Raw genomic sequence first — 14,439 nt, 5'->3', positions numbered from 1 at the left:
AGTCTGTGCCAGCCTGCACATTCCCCATGCTACATGGAAGAAAAGCTATCTGAAGGCTCAGAGGTGGCAGAGAATGTCTGGATTAAAGTTGGATGACAAAGGTACACATACCCTGAAGATCTGACTGTTATCATCGCCATCTGACACTTGAGAGTGCTGCTCAGCAGAGTGTGAATTGATGACATGCTGTTTGTTTCTCCTCATGCTAACTCCCTGTGTGGGCATGGCTTGTGTGTGTGTATATATATATATGTATATGTATATATGTTAAAGTGGACTCAGCTATCATCATTACCTGGAAGTGGACGTAGAGCCATTAGAAATTCAGAAACTTGGAGCCCAGGTTTGTGTACAACTTATTTATGTGGAGAGACCCTCCCTAGGCAAGTTAAAGTCACTGATTATAAGTGCCCATGGAGAGGTTTCACAAAGTTAAATAAACTGTAGTAAACTTTGTCAAGTTTCCCATTTGTCCCTCAGCAGGTGAGTTCTAAATGTCTTCACCATGTTTTCTAACAGCCTTCCCAAATCCTTCCTGAGTCCAATTTCTTGATGTCAGAACAGGACTGGGATCTGCAACCACATCAAAGTTAACTTGTGGGATTTTGCTTTGCTTTTCATAGTTATGGATGCTAAGCTTCAGTAATGTGCTTAGTGCTGTAAGAGGCAGCAAAACTGACACTTGGTGGCCCAAGGAGTGTGCAGTCTAACAACAGACAGACAGTGCAGAGCGTGCTGGGAGACCTGGGGAACACACTTCTGAGAGAAGTGGTGCTTTTTGAAATGATGGTTGGGTGCCTGACAACATTTACATTAGCACTGGTGAGTATTCACGGCTTCAAGAATGATGAGAGTTTGGGGAAGGGATTTGGCTCCAGCAGATTTTATTCTGCCACATGCAGAGGGATCGGATCAGTCGACCATTGATGGTGTAGTCATGTACGCTCCTTCCTTGCTTTCTTTTTTTTCCATGTGGTGTTTAAGCCTGCTTTTTGATCTGTGCCCCTTACATTCTGCACTCTGACTAACAGGCTGCTCACAAATGCAGAGGGGTTTGCATCCTGCCAAATGTGTAATTACTGCAGTACTCCAGGCACCTCACTGCATACTAAGGAAGTTTTGCTGGCCTTACACTGATGTCAGATATTGCTGTACCAAAAAATCATCTTCAAGAAAATAAGCTTCTTTAGTGTATGATTTTTAGTAAGTCCTTCAAAGTAAAATTGATATATTTGGGCCCTTACTTCCTTTTCCTTAGTTATGTGGATATGTGTAGGATTAAAACTTCTTTCTCTATTAGTGATCTCTCTTCTAGTTAAATAAGTGTATTTATTGAAGGGACAATTCTATTAGTAGCAAAAAGTGTCTAAAGACAAAAAGTGAGAAATTTTCAAGCATACTAACAATGCGAATTGCTAAGCTGTTTTGGGGCCGACTTTAGAACAGAATACACATGAGGAAATAATTTGTCATATGCTTAACTTGTATTTGGAATAGATTAATGAGCATGGGTTAAATTAAAATCTGGGTCATGCAGTAAAAGTGAAAAAAACTGACACGCAGCCCAAGTGAAGTCAATGAAATTCTCAAGTTAGGAACTGGAATAGGCCTTAAGAGAAAACGAGATATTTAGGGTAAAGCTGATGAATATGACACACTTCCCTTTGCTCTAATTCTTTTGCCCTGCTTGAGCTTTTGTTCCAGGTACAGATCCCGGGCTTGCCTGTGTTTTAGCCTTCTGATTCTAGAAGCAGCTGAAGGCTCATTGTTTCCCATTGCAGATGTGTGAGAAATCAGTTCTCAGCACACAGTAACTGTTTGTTAATTGTGATTACTTTAAAGCAAATGGGTCTCCCTCTTAGAGTAGTGATGCAGTCCTCTACTAAGCCTGACAGGACTCATCCAGTGCAGGCTCTAACAAAGGAATGTATTGTTGTGTAAGGGGCAAATTAGTAGATCTATAGCTTTACTCAGAAGGCAGCAATTACTGTAGTCATGATTTGTCACTTAGTTTGTGAATATTAATTATCAGCTTCTCAATCTATTTCCTCTGAAATAGGCACTAACCACTGGAGATGACCAATTTCTATGGACTGGTTTGGGTTACCACTTTTTCTTTTGTTACTGCCATTGCCTCGGGCCTCATCTGCACTGGGTGGCTTCAACAGAAACACTCTTGCTCTTTCGAAAGAGCTGCTGTAACTCATCTGTTCTTGGTTGAGAGTCCTCACAGAGACTGGTTTTACCTGCAGATGCTGTGCAGTGTTATAAATGAGTGTTTTGTTGTCTCCTCTGCAATGATTGAGTGGGAGTTCATTTACAGTGCTCCGCGGGATGCCTCCCTGGGATTGTGAAATCCTTAACATCAATGCACTTGGTCCTCTGCACCCCATCAAACTTTTTTTCACAAACTTGGTGATTGCTTTTAGACTTGTGTATTGGTTTCTCTTTAAAAGAAAAAAGCAGTGTCTGCACAGTTGTCTTTTTGTTTTGTATGCTAAGCTACACTCTTTTGTGATTTTTGACTTGCTTTTTAGCAGAAATGGCGATTCCTGGGAGGCTGTGTTTCTACTTAGCTCTAGAAGCAGCGAATTGAATTTAAGTAGAGGTGAGTGTGATCTGGTGATGTGACGGGCAGGCTTTTCCCAGCACCACCGACAGCACAACTTCCCCAGCTCTGAAATGGGATGGGCAGCAGGTCAGGGCATCCTTTTGCCCCAACATCCACACGCCTCAGCTTGTTGCATTTCACCTCCTTGTGCTTGTAAGTGTCTCAGCAGAGTTTGCAGGTGGGGACTTGTTGAAACTCTCCCTGCGCTCAGACAGCACCGGCTGCTCCGCAGATTTCCCATGGATTCCACAGCCCTGGACATCCAGCACCAGCAGCCCCTTTGTCAGCAAAGGCCAGAGAGAAAATACCACTACAAGGTGGGAACAGAGCAGGTGGCTCAGCTGTACAGGAATGAATCACCAAGTTCAGCCCCTGGCAGGGGCTGTGAGGGCTGATAAGGCGGCATCCTCAGCTGGAGCAAACATGCCTCATTTCACTGCATCTCAGCTGCTCTCCAGAGTGAGGCACATCCAGCTTCCCGTGACTGGATTGCTGATTCACTATGAGAGTTCTGTGGGTTATGTGGAAAGAGGAAGTCCGAGGCTGTCAGGAGAAAAGGAGGAATCTTCATTTTTGGAAAGTGGCAGGGAGGACAGATTTTGAGATGTGGTAATAGAAAATAGAAGGAAAAAACATTATTGTGACAGAATGTGGATCTGCGCTGCTCTCCATTTGTGAGCCTTCATTTGAGAACAAATTGAGAGATGGGATTTGCAAAGTGGCTTATATACAGGTTGTGGTTTTACTAAATATATACTATTGTTGACCAAGCTTTCTTATTTCATCAGAAAAAATAAATTTCAATCTCTAACAAGCCAAATTCAACATGAGATCAGACCACTGCAGCTGCTACAATTTTGCCACGTATATCCACAGAGTCAAGAGCTAGTGCTTTAAAAAAATGCATATTTTGCAGTTTTCTTTCATCTTGAAAATCAACAGGATAATAAAGATAGCAAGCATTTTTCTTTAGTAATTGTTAAGTGTCACAGAGGCAGTTAGGCATTCTGTAATTAGCTAGAGAAACACATATATCCTTATGCACTGACTCTTTAAAGTGTTTTATTACAGTTTGACAATCATTTTGGGATACTGAGTAAAGGTGCTTACACCCTCAGCCCTCATGGCCACGCCAAAGCAGGAACCAGGAGGAGGTTCAAGATCTTACAGTGTTGCAAGTAAAGGCAAGTAGTTTACAGCTGAGTTGTTTGTTGCTGTGAACATTTTATTTTCCTTCATTCCGAGACCATAAAATGGTACAGCAGATAAAGTATTTGATGTGTACAAAAGATTAAGTCGGAGACTGCAGGGTGGGTCAGTCTGAAACATATGGACAAAAAAGGGCATGGTTGGTTGTGGCAGTAATCACTTTTTCTTCTCTGATTCAGGTGATCCTTACAAACTTGCCTGGACATTTTGTGGGAGAGAAAAGAGCTGTGTTGATGTGAAACCTCTACAGTCATGTCTCAGAGCTTCCCAGATCACCTAGATTTGTAGTGGGTAATGGGTTGTTATCTTCTCCTCTTCCTTGTCTTTGACTTGCAGCCTCTGCCTGTCTCTAGTGAAAACACCAACCTCACAGTCTCAGTTTGCTCTTTACTCACCCCAGAGTGGCTGCAGTGAAGCAAAGTGGTCAGTGCAAGTTGTTACCTGGGCGTGCTTTGTTTTAACTGGTTGGCATTAGAAGAGATTCAAACAACCCAGTAAATCTTCCAGCAGACCACCCCTCATAGTTCAAGGAATCCCATTGAAATGATTCCTAAGCTACCACCATTATTCTGGTTTCCAGCAACAAGTAGGCAGAACTGCTAGTGTGGCTGCTGTTCCATCACTTGTCCTGCTGGGCAGCTGGTCCCTGAAATTTTTGGAGACCGTGCAGATGGAACCAGAGAAGTTGGAACAGCTCTGTGCCCAGAGGAGCAGCCAAACTTTAGATGTCCAAAACCTCTCTGTCCCCACCATTAAATTTCTACAGTGGTTTCCAGAATCCCAAATTGAACACTCAGGCTCTCAGCTTCATAGCTGTCTCCACTGAAAATCCAGCTGATGCTGGAAAGTGCATGTGTGCGTGTGCCATGTGCTATCTACCTGAAAGAAATATGTCTGTAAGAGAGATGTAAGATTTGCCTTTTGAAAAGCCATTATCTGGAGAAATGAAGGGTGCTGATTTTACAGCACTAAGAGATCCTGCTGAATGGAGGGAAAGCAGCATGGCATGAACCTGTGAAAAGCTGGAAAGTTTACAGAGGACTGATCCCACAGCTCCTAGCGACAGCAGCTGTGCTGTGACATACAGAGTGATGTACCAGTTGTCTGATCCATAGGTTTCACTTCTAGGACTATTATTTCTTGGCAGCCAACCTAACGTAATTACGTATGTTTTCCTGCAACAAGTAAACACTTTATGTGGCTGAGGAAACAGCTGCACTACACTGAAGAGCTCATTTGCATAAATATGAAAGTATAGTCGCAGAATTGCAAAATTACATCTTGTGTAGGGTTAATGTCAAGGATTATAAATACCAATAGGGATTATAAATACCTATAATGCCCCTTTATTTAAAAGGAATTAATATTTAGCCATTTTGAACATTGAAAGACAGTTTGTCATCTGACTATTTAAAAATGTGACTATCTAGTCTAAAAATAACTTTGAATGTGACTCTGAACTGGAGATCTTTGCATCTTTCCTTATTTTCTGATTTGAGCTACTCTTCAGAGAGTGGAGAGGCAGAGAGACACCTTCAAAAAGGATTGCCAAGCCAGATAAAATTTGCCTCATTTTCTTTGAATTTAAACTAGGCTTCTTGTTTGTAAATTCATAGAGGAGTTTCTGAAGGAACCTGGTAAAACTTCTTGTGTGTGAACTACATAATACAGGAACTAAACTCCAGGCTGCAAGTAACGTGACCTGGGGTACTCACTGAGTCATAACACAAAGTGTTTCCAGAAAAGACCTAGTGACAACACAAGTGCTTGTGCAAATATGTGTCTAAAGGAAGAGATTTGGTGGAGAAAAACTTAAAAGGTTTGTTTCAGTCCCTCACCTGCTTCACTAAGTGACCATACAAACACTTGTGAGGTACAAGATGTACAAACCAGAAAAGAAAGGCTAAAAATGTGGAGGATATGGACAGCACCAGCCCATACTTCCCTAAATGATATGTGGATTTACCGCATCACACTAGGACAGCTGAGTTCCTGCTCTGTGCAGGGGCAGCTTGGCAGGGAGACCTTGTGAAGAGGGCGCAGCTTAGGTGGTGTTTAGCCCAGTGCTTTAAAAGAGATTTGTCACTCATTCTGTGTCACCACAAGGCAGGGAGGCTGTAAACTGCACACACTTCTGTAGAGGGGACAGAAACCCCTGAGAACAGAGCTCCATGGGCTGCTGGGGCCACCTAAGCCCTCTCTGCCTCTGCCCCCAGAGCCTTTGTGCTCACAGCACAGTCAGCACATTGCAGTGCTGACACAGTGCAATGGGTCCAACCAAAGCTCTTGGTGCTGGCCCCAGAGTGATGTGTTGTTTTGATTTCTTGAGTGGTTTTATGCAGATTTGATTGACGTGGTTGGTTTCAGCTGATAGATTCAGCTGTGAAATTTGTTCAGCTTTTAATGAAGTAAGAGCAGAAAAATGCTCCAAGTGTCATGACAGCATGGTGAAATGAGCTCTAACTCATCTTCTCATGATATTTCAAAATATGTTGCCACATTTTTCCTCCAGCTGTTTATTCTGCCCATCTGCTGGATGCTGCCTTGTTGGCAATAGAAAATCCAGTCGCAGCGCCCAGAGGGTGATGAGGTTTTTTTCTGAGTTGGTTTTTGCTCACAGTTTTAAGTCTTGGCACTAAAGCAGCTCAAGAGCATGAACATGGACTGTTGAATGATACTGCATTTCCCCAGAACCTGCTGCATTTCTCAGAGCCTGCTCCTCTCCAAGAGGAAGTCCTGTTTGGTTTCATCCTTTTCCTTCCACCAGCATTTGTGAACAGATCAAACATTAACCAGAAAGAAAATTAACCTTATTTTGGCCAAATCAGCGTGGGCTCAGTGGCTTGAGGGCACTGTGAGAAGCAAAGGAAGAAGGAGAAAGAGAGAAGGTACCAGCCCTCCCGTGGGCAAGCTGTCAAATTTGCCTGTTTAGATTACTGATTCCACAACATGACCCCACTGTCACCTCCAGCAAGAAGATGGTAACCCAAATCCAGAGGGTGGAGGTGCCTAACGCTCTCAGGGCCATCTTTAGCTTTTCTGGCAGCAGATTGTTGTAGCTATTGAGTGACTGCTTTGCATCACCATTTTGGGCCTGGAGAAGATAAACTGTAAATGCTGTAGCCAAAACATCCTTGTTACCTTGGGAAGAAGGCATTGGACCGTTACCAAAAATTTGGTAAAAATAAAAAACTCCTTAACACCAATGTAGCAGGCATTCTTTGTTTGTTCCGGATGCATGAGGGGATATCTCCTGTGAAATACCATAGAAACATTCATAGAATGCCTGTCCTCTCCAATATCTTTCTCTGAGCACAGAAATCACACAGCTGGAACACACATAACAGAGATTCAGGAATGCATGGGATGAGGGGAGTAATAGGAACTTTTTAAACTGGCTTTGCTATTAAGGGTAAGGGTGAACATCCGCATCAACTTGCATTCATCAGCTCCTGGCCATGCCCTCCCACCCATATATTCCTCGCCTCTTTCATCACCAGTGATGCACAGGAAGCTGATTCATCTAAAATTTCCTGTGACAAAAAAAGAGAAGAACTTAAGGTGTGATGGAGACGCTCCCTTATTAGCATGCAAGTACGTGATGAGGAAATATTTCCTCTAAACACTGCTGATACCTCTGAGACAACAGCAGTCAGATGAGACAATCCATGGGGCTTTTGACTATTCCCTTGGACCCAAACTGATTTTCTCACCATGTGGTTTAGAATGGGAGGTTATTGGGATGGTTTGGAAACCTGCAAAGCATCCAGGATTGGTTTTGTGCTGAAGCAGACAGACTGGAACCAGTGTGTATTTATAATAAGCTTAAAAGAGCTGTTGTGGGAAAATAAGACACCAGTAAGAAGATGCAGAATTAAAGAAGAGAACAGGTGATAAATATGAGAAACGTGAGTTGGAGTCACATGTATGGAAGGTATACAAAGTAGCAGTACTTAGCACGATGCCAGTAAGTTAGTGTAGACTAATCAAATGTACATATCATGAGGAAAGGTGAGTGAAGTCACAGTAATTTTCTTGTTCCTCAAAAAGGGGAGCAGAAATCTGTATCAATCTGCCTCCTGGGTACTCTTACAGCTCTTACAAGCTGCAGGAAAGCATATCCAGCTTCAGAAGAGGATGTTTGTGCTTTTCAGGTGATCTTGCCAAGACAAATAAACAAACAGGGCCAGGAAATGGTCTTTTTTGACTTTAAACAGGTGTATTACTCAGTGTGGGAAGACTGTCTGAGAATTGATGGAACCCTGTGGACTTGCTATAAAGCCTGGATGATGAAAGAATGATAACATATGTGAGAACTGAAGCTGAAAAAGCATGTCAGTTAAAAGTGAGGCTGGAAATGCAACAGGACTCTGTCTTGTTCTCCCAGTTGTTTGAAATTCTCAGGCATAAGCCTCTTAACACTTGCTGGAAGAAGACATGCTAAAGATTACCAGCCTGGAGGTATTAGGCTATGCAAGGCATTAGGAATGGTAATTACAATGGTAATTACCATGACCTCATACATAAATAATCATTTAATAACACAGCTGATTTCTGGAGATGTAACAAGGTGCTGTCAGAGTAGAAAACACAAAAAGGAAATTTCTTGAAGAAGGAAATGCCTTCAGTCTAAGAGCTATAAAGGAAAGAAACTTTGAAGAACAAAAAGCAAGCAGTATCGTGTTCCATAAAAAGGCAGTGAAGCTGAGCAAGAGATGCTGCACAAGAACCTGTTGGCAGGTTTTCAGACTTTGTGAAATGTTAATGGTAAGCTCCTAAACAGGCAGGCCAGGGCTGGCTGGTACTGCAAAGTATCAGCTCCCACTAGACCAGCATCTTTTTGATACCTTTTCAGATCAGCTGTTTTCCAGTTAGCTGAAATACAAACATAAGGTCTAATTTTAGATATATTTATGTTTGAAAAGTGGGACTTTATCCGTGCAATTACTTAAAATGTCTGGTTTGTTATCTTGTTTATTACTCTGTTGTCGGAAATCTCATCAATTTTATGGTTAGCATCAGCTCTGGCAGTGTTTCCAGAGCCAAATAAACTTCACAACAACTTTCTGGTGTAAGATGTGTAATAACTTGTAATTCATTGTGCAGTTTGACAATATTTATTCATAGCTTTAACATTTGCAACTTGATAGCCTATTTTAACAATACTGCCGAAAATGTTCTCAAACAAACATTTCTGTAACTAAGCAATCCTAATGAATTTACATCATGTATGGTAAGTGCATTTAATTTTTAATTTAAATTTAGCTCCAGTTGGAATACCTCTGAAATCATTAATGGAAAGTCAACGAAAAGTCATGAATGTTATTAATTCTGAGTAGAAGACTATTTTTAGTCTCTGTTCCCTATGATCACAGAAGACTTGTTCTTAAAAAAACTTGGTTTTGAGAATGAGTCCTAGATCTGTGCTGCAGATTTCTGCAAGGAGAGATATTTTTAAAGTGGCAAATCATATCCAGTTAAGACAACAATTGAATATAAAACTTTAATACTTAATTGCCATATGTAGATTTTGCTGTTTAATTTATAAATTTTCTCAGTTACATAGGAAGAGTTAAATGATGAACTATTGATTACTACAGATATTTACATTCCTGCACTAATTTTTTTCCCCTTTTCTCGCCCAACATTTAAGAAGTGTCCTTCTGAGGGCAGTACTTAGCTAGGAATGAACTATCCAAAGCTGTGGGTTAGTTTGTGGAGAGAGCTGCTTTTGTTATTTAGATGAAAGACAAGGTTTGTATAAACACATTCTCACACTATCCTGGGAGGGTTTGCAATTAAGTGAAGTTAGTTAGATACAAAATTATGACATTTGGGCCAAATAATTTCAGAATTTGTTTCCATAAACTCTTAACTGAGAAGCCACTGGGAGGGTTGGTGACTCTGCTGTTTAAATTATTTTGTTTCAGAACTCAAGACATCCATGTCTGTTTAACACTGTGTGTGAATTCCCCTGAGTTTCCTTGCAGAAGAGTGAGGTTTTTGAGGAGTTTACATCATACTGTAGGAGTATTTTTTATTTTTTTCTAAGGACACGATTTTGTGTTGAAATGTAACTTCTTTATAGTTCCCATTGTTCACTGAATTTTCCAATTAGTGTCCACAGCAGCTGAAGCCTGTGAGAATTCCCTGTGGATTACAACATTGTGTTGAACTGCAGCAGATATGAAGGTGCTGTGTCAGAAAATATGGAACACTTTTCCCAAGTACACATCTGCAATTGAATTTATTTTAAAACTTGAAAGAGAAGTTGAAATTGAGGTTTTCTTACAGCTTCTTTCTAATCTGTGTTTTTCAATCTCCTCTCTTTTTGCCTGAGGATCGATAATATGTACTCTGCCCAGAAGGTACATTTGTTTGTTACAGAACATCTCATGAGCCATCATTTCCAAGCTGCTGGACTGCAAAGCCAAGCTGAGTGGATTCTTAATTTTCTTTTTAAATGTCACTGACTTCATTTCAGGTTTGTAGAGGTTTTTTCCCTACTACCTTGACAGCTAGCTTTCTCTTTGTAAGTGTCTCTTCATTCTTTTACTATTTCAGTATAACTTACAGTTGTCTACATAAAAATTGAAGGGCTATACTCCTCTCACTCCTTCCAGATAGAGGATTCCTGTGCTGTGATTCAGAGTACTAGGAGGTAGGCTGTTAAATAAATGACTGGTGGGGCTGGATGACTTTGGATATGATCAGTGGCTTATGAGTGACTCCAAAAACCTGATCATTGCTTCAACTCCCACCAGCTTAATGGAGGCTGGGTCAGAGCCTGCATAAAGCAGCAGGATGAGGTCTCTGCACTCCTCCAGTATGTGGCAGGACCACCACTGTAACCATCCAGTAGAAAGTGGGCAGTTGGTCTTCACTGTCCTCAGAACCCAAGTGACAGCTGGAAAACCTTGAGGTGAGGAAGACTCAGCTTTGCCTGATTGCATGCAAGCCTTTCTCTTCAGGATAACTGAGACACCTTAAAGGAGGACAGAGGGGTCCCTAAGGAGGCCATCAAAAGTCCCTGCAATTTCTGCAGCCCTGTTTAGATGAGTCACACCGAATAGTTCCCAAATCAGGTACCTCATTCAGATGGCTCACCTTTCTCTGCAGATTGCATATCATGATAGTGCAACTTTATTCACCGTTACACCTACTTCTTTATCCTGTGTTTCACTGGGGCAGAAATAGATTAGAGGCAACCTACAAGTCACAGAGAGCAGCAGAGGGAGTTCCAGCCCCTTTTAGAAAAGATCAGAAGGCCTCTTCTTCTTCTTCCTCCTCCTCCTCTTCCTCCTCCTCCTCCTACTCCACCAGGCATCAGGCACAGTACAAGAACTCTTGAAATGGTATTTGATGGTTGTTACTACTAAATAAGTCACCACTAACATTTAATCAGTTTCTACAGTCATGAATGAGACTAATGACATCAATAATAGATCATTCATTCATTTCAGAAGTGCTAAATCAATTTTTCTGGTATTAAGCCTGCAGAGGGGAAAATGCTAAATCAGCTGTAAAATACATCACTACAAAGTGTCAACTGGAATTCTAACTAGGATCCTTTGTCTTAACTTCTATTAGTAATTGATAACAGGGAAACATTAGTAGCACTCTTGACTCTAATGCTAATTCTCCTCAATTCGAGATGGCTGTATGATCTGATACAGCTGGGAGAGGAAGGGAAGAAGTTCAGTGATAAAGGTGGGAAACTCCAACAGCTGATCTGTTCCTGCCAGGTTTCTGTTTTGTCAGATGTGTTTTAGAAGGTCCTGTCCCCTGCTCTTTGCATGGGGCTGTTCTCACCATGAGGGGCAGAATCCTTCACCAGTGGGTGAAGGGGGAAGGAAAGGCTTCTGACAGTGAGAAGTTCTTGCAATGCTAATACAAAGCTCAACTGATCCTTGTACTGAAAATAGTAAAAGAGTCAATACACAAACCCTGACTTTTATCCTTTCCATCCTGGATAATGGATCCTTTTTTGAGAAATATCTTAACCTTGAATCCTGCTTAATTTAAACAGCAAGCTGTATTAAACCTTTCTAAAATACCACTCAAGGCAGCTGGATTTTGTTGATGGGTGAGGGAAAAGAGAGTTGCTTATCTGAAGACACATTCTAAGTACAAAGTACTGTTTGAGTGAAGCAAGTGGAGCTGAGTAGATCTCGCTTTAGAAGCAAGTCTAGTTATCAATTTCCTGTACCACTTACTTACCCCAAGAGCACTCTTGTATTCTTGCATTCCACCCTGAAATCACAGTAACAGTTTGACACCTGGTACAGAACTCAGATGATAATTCCCAGAGGCCGGAAAACCTCTTCTCTTTATAAACAGAGTGATTGCTGAAATAGTTGATACACTCCCTTTGGCACCTGAACTTGAATTCCTACAGCATTCATTGACAGCAGACTAAGACTGTGGAGTTCACTCCAGTCAGGCCTTGGACTACAGTGTAAAACAACGTTTCATTTTTAAATTGAGTTTGTGTTTAAAAGGCAGAAAATCACAATTGAATTCTTGCATTCAGGCTGCTCCAGTTAAGTGCTTTCTAATATCTGTGTATCATATTTGCTGTATTTATAGTATTTATCCATTTCTGAACTTGGAATCCCACCTAGTTCTATTTCTTCTAAGTTCAAATATTATTTGAGATACTGTAATAGCATTTTGCCTCTTTTCTTAGTTTTAAATAGGAACAGTTGCTGAGAAAACATCCAAAATCAGACAAGCAAAAAAAGATTTTGTTACCTATCAACATCATTTCAATTTAAGGTGATATTTGAGCAATATCACTTGTGATTGTGACCTGTTTAAATAGAAATAACAGAAAACTAAGAGATATGGTAATTTTACTCAGTGAATTTTTTTTTATATTTGGAAAAAAAGATATTGAAGCAAACAGGATCATCTCTGTGCTTTGATAACTTCTGTGGAAATGATGTAAAACTACTTTCGGATATTTAGCATTTGGGAGACTTTTTAGTCTTGTAGGAATATTAAAAATACAGCCAGTTTCCTGCTCCTGTTTGGCAAGCTTTTGACATCTATGTGTTAATTAGATGCAAAAACTCTTCTGTAATCTTGCATCTGAAACAGTTTTCTTTCAAACGTGTTGCAGTGTAACAACCCAAGAGTAAGAGAGGAGGGAGCAAGATAAGCAAGAAATTAATTTCTTGGAATGGTCATAGAATAACCTAAATAATTAGCTAGGTAGAAAAATTACTATTGATTTGGGCAAGTCTGGCTTTGGACATATGTAGGCAGCTGCCTGGGGAAGAAAATCCCAGCTTTGAGCTGCAGAAATGAATTTTGCTCTAGGCCTGACTTGGATTGGCTCAAAGGTGGTAGAAGGACAGCTCCTTGTATTGGGTTTGCCTGGCAAGGTTTTGGAACTGAGGGGCTACAGGGATGGCTTCTGTGAGAAGCTGCCAGAAGCTTCTCCCATGTCTGATGGAGCCAATGCCACCAGCTCCAGGATGGACCAGCCTCTGTCCCAGGCTGAGGCCATCAGCAACAGCAGTAGTGCCTTGGGATAGCGCATTCAGGGAGGGGGAAAAACGGTGTGCAACTGCAGCCAGAAGGAGAGGAGCAAGAGCAATCCTTTCCCTAAACAAATGCACATGCTGACTCTTGACTCATCTGTCTCTTCTTACAGTCAGATCACAAGTTTTGGTGAGGGCCTCAAAGAAATGCCCATTCTTTACAGTTGTTCGGCCTTAAGGAAACCCTTCCTTGATGCTATACAGAAAGCCCACCCAAGATAAGATTTGAGAGTACAAACCCCTTGGTATCCACGAGTGAGAAGCCTGATCACCATGAGTCAGGGTAGGAATTTTAAGCCTGGATCTGTTTTGTTGCAGGTCTGTTTTTATAGCTAAGCTCGCAGAGAGAACTTGACACAGTAGATCATTCTCTCTGTTAACATCTCAAGTCTTGTTCTGTTGTACACAAGACTTCACAACACAAAACTGCTCTTTTTTTATTATTGTAGGTGAGGAATGAAATAACTTCACATCGGAGGTGTTCTTTCATCTCTCTCTTTTGACTCTCCAAGATGAGCTGGAGGACTCTGACTATACTTAAATCACATCTGCTGTTGTGAGTGCATTTGGACCATCCATTAGAGATGAAGACTCCACAAAGGAGGCTGACAAACTAGCCAGGCATCTGATTAGGCACAGAATAATTTCAATGGCTAATCAAACGAATGAATCCTTACTTGATTACACTTCAGTTTTGTATCAGCTAATCATGAAACCAGAAAATACACTAATGGATGCTGGTTTCTGACAGCACCTGTTCACAGGTACAATTGCTGTAATTTGGGAAGAGGAAGGGAGGGGGCAGCACTAATTTCCTAATCAAGAGCTGAGAAAAATATCAAGCTCTAATAGTTTTAAGCAATAGTTTGTTTTTCTCTAGAAAAAAACGGGAGCTTTTCCAGGACTTAGAGATAAGTCAGCAGTAAAATGCTGGGATCAATCTCCCACATTCCCCAGGGCACATTCTTTTACATGTATATGTAAATCTTCTCTATAACATGGTGAAAAGAGACTTTCTTGAGACATTCTTAAGAAAATGAGACAATACAACCTTTCCTTCACCACTCAGGT

The sequence above is a fragment of the Corvus moneduloides genome, chromosome 7, assembly GCF_009650955.1.
Source record: "Corvus moneduloides isolate bCorMon1 chromosome 7, bCorMon1.pri, whole genome shotgun sequence".
Classification (NCBI taxonomy): domain Eukaryota; kingdom Metazoa; phylum Chordata; class Aves; order Passeriformes; family Corvidae; genus Corvus; species Corvus moneduloides.
This window is presented reverse-complemented; position numbering follows the sequence as displayed.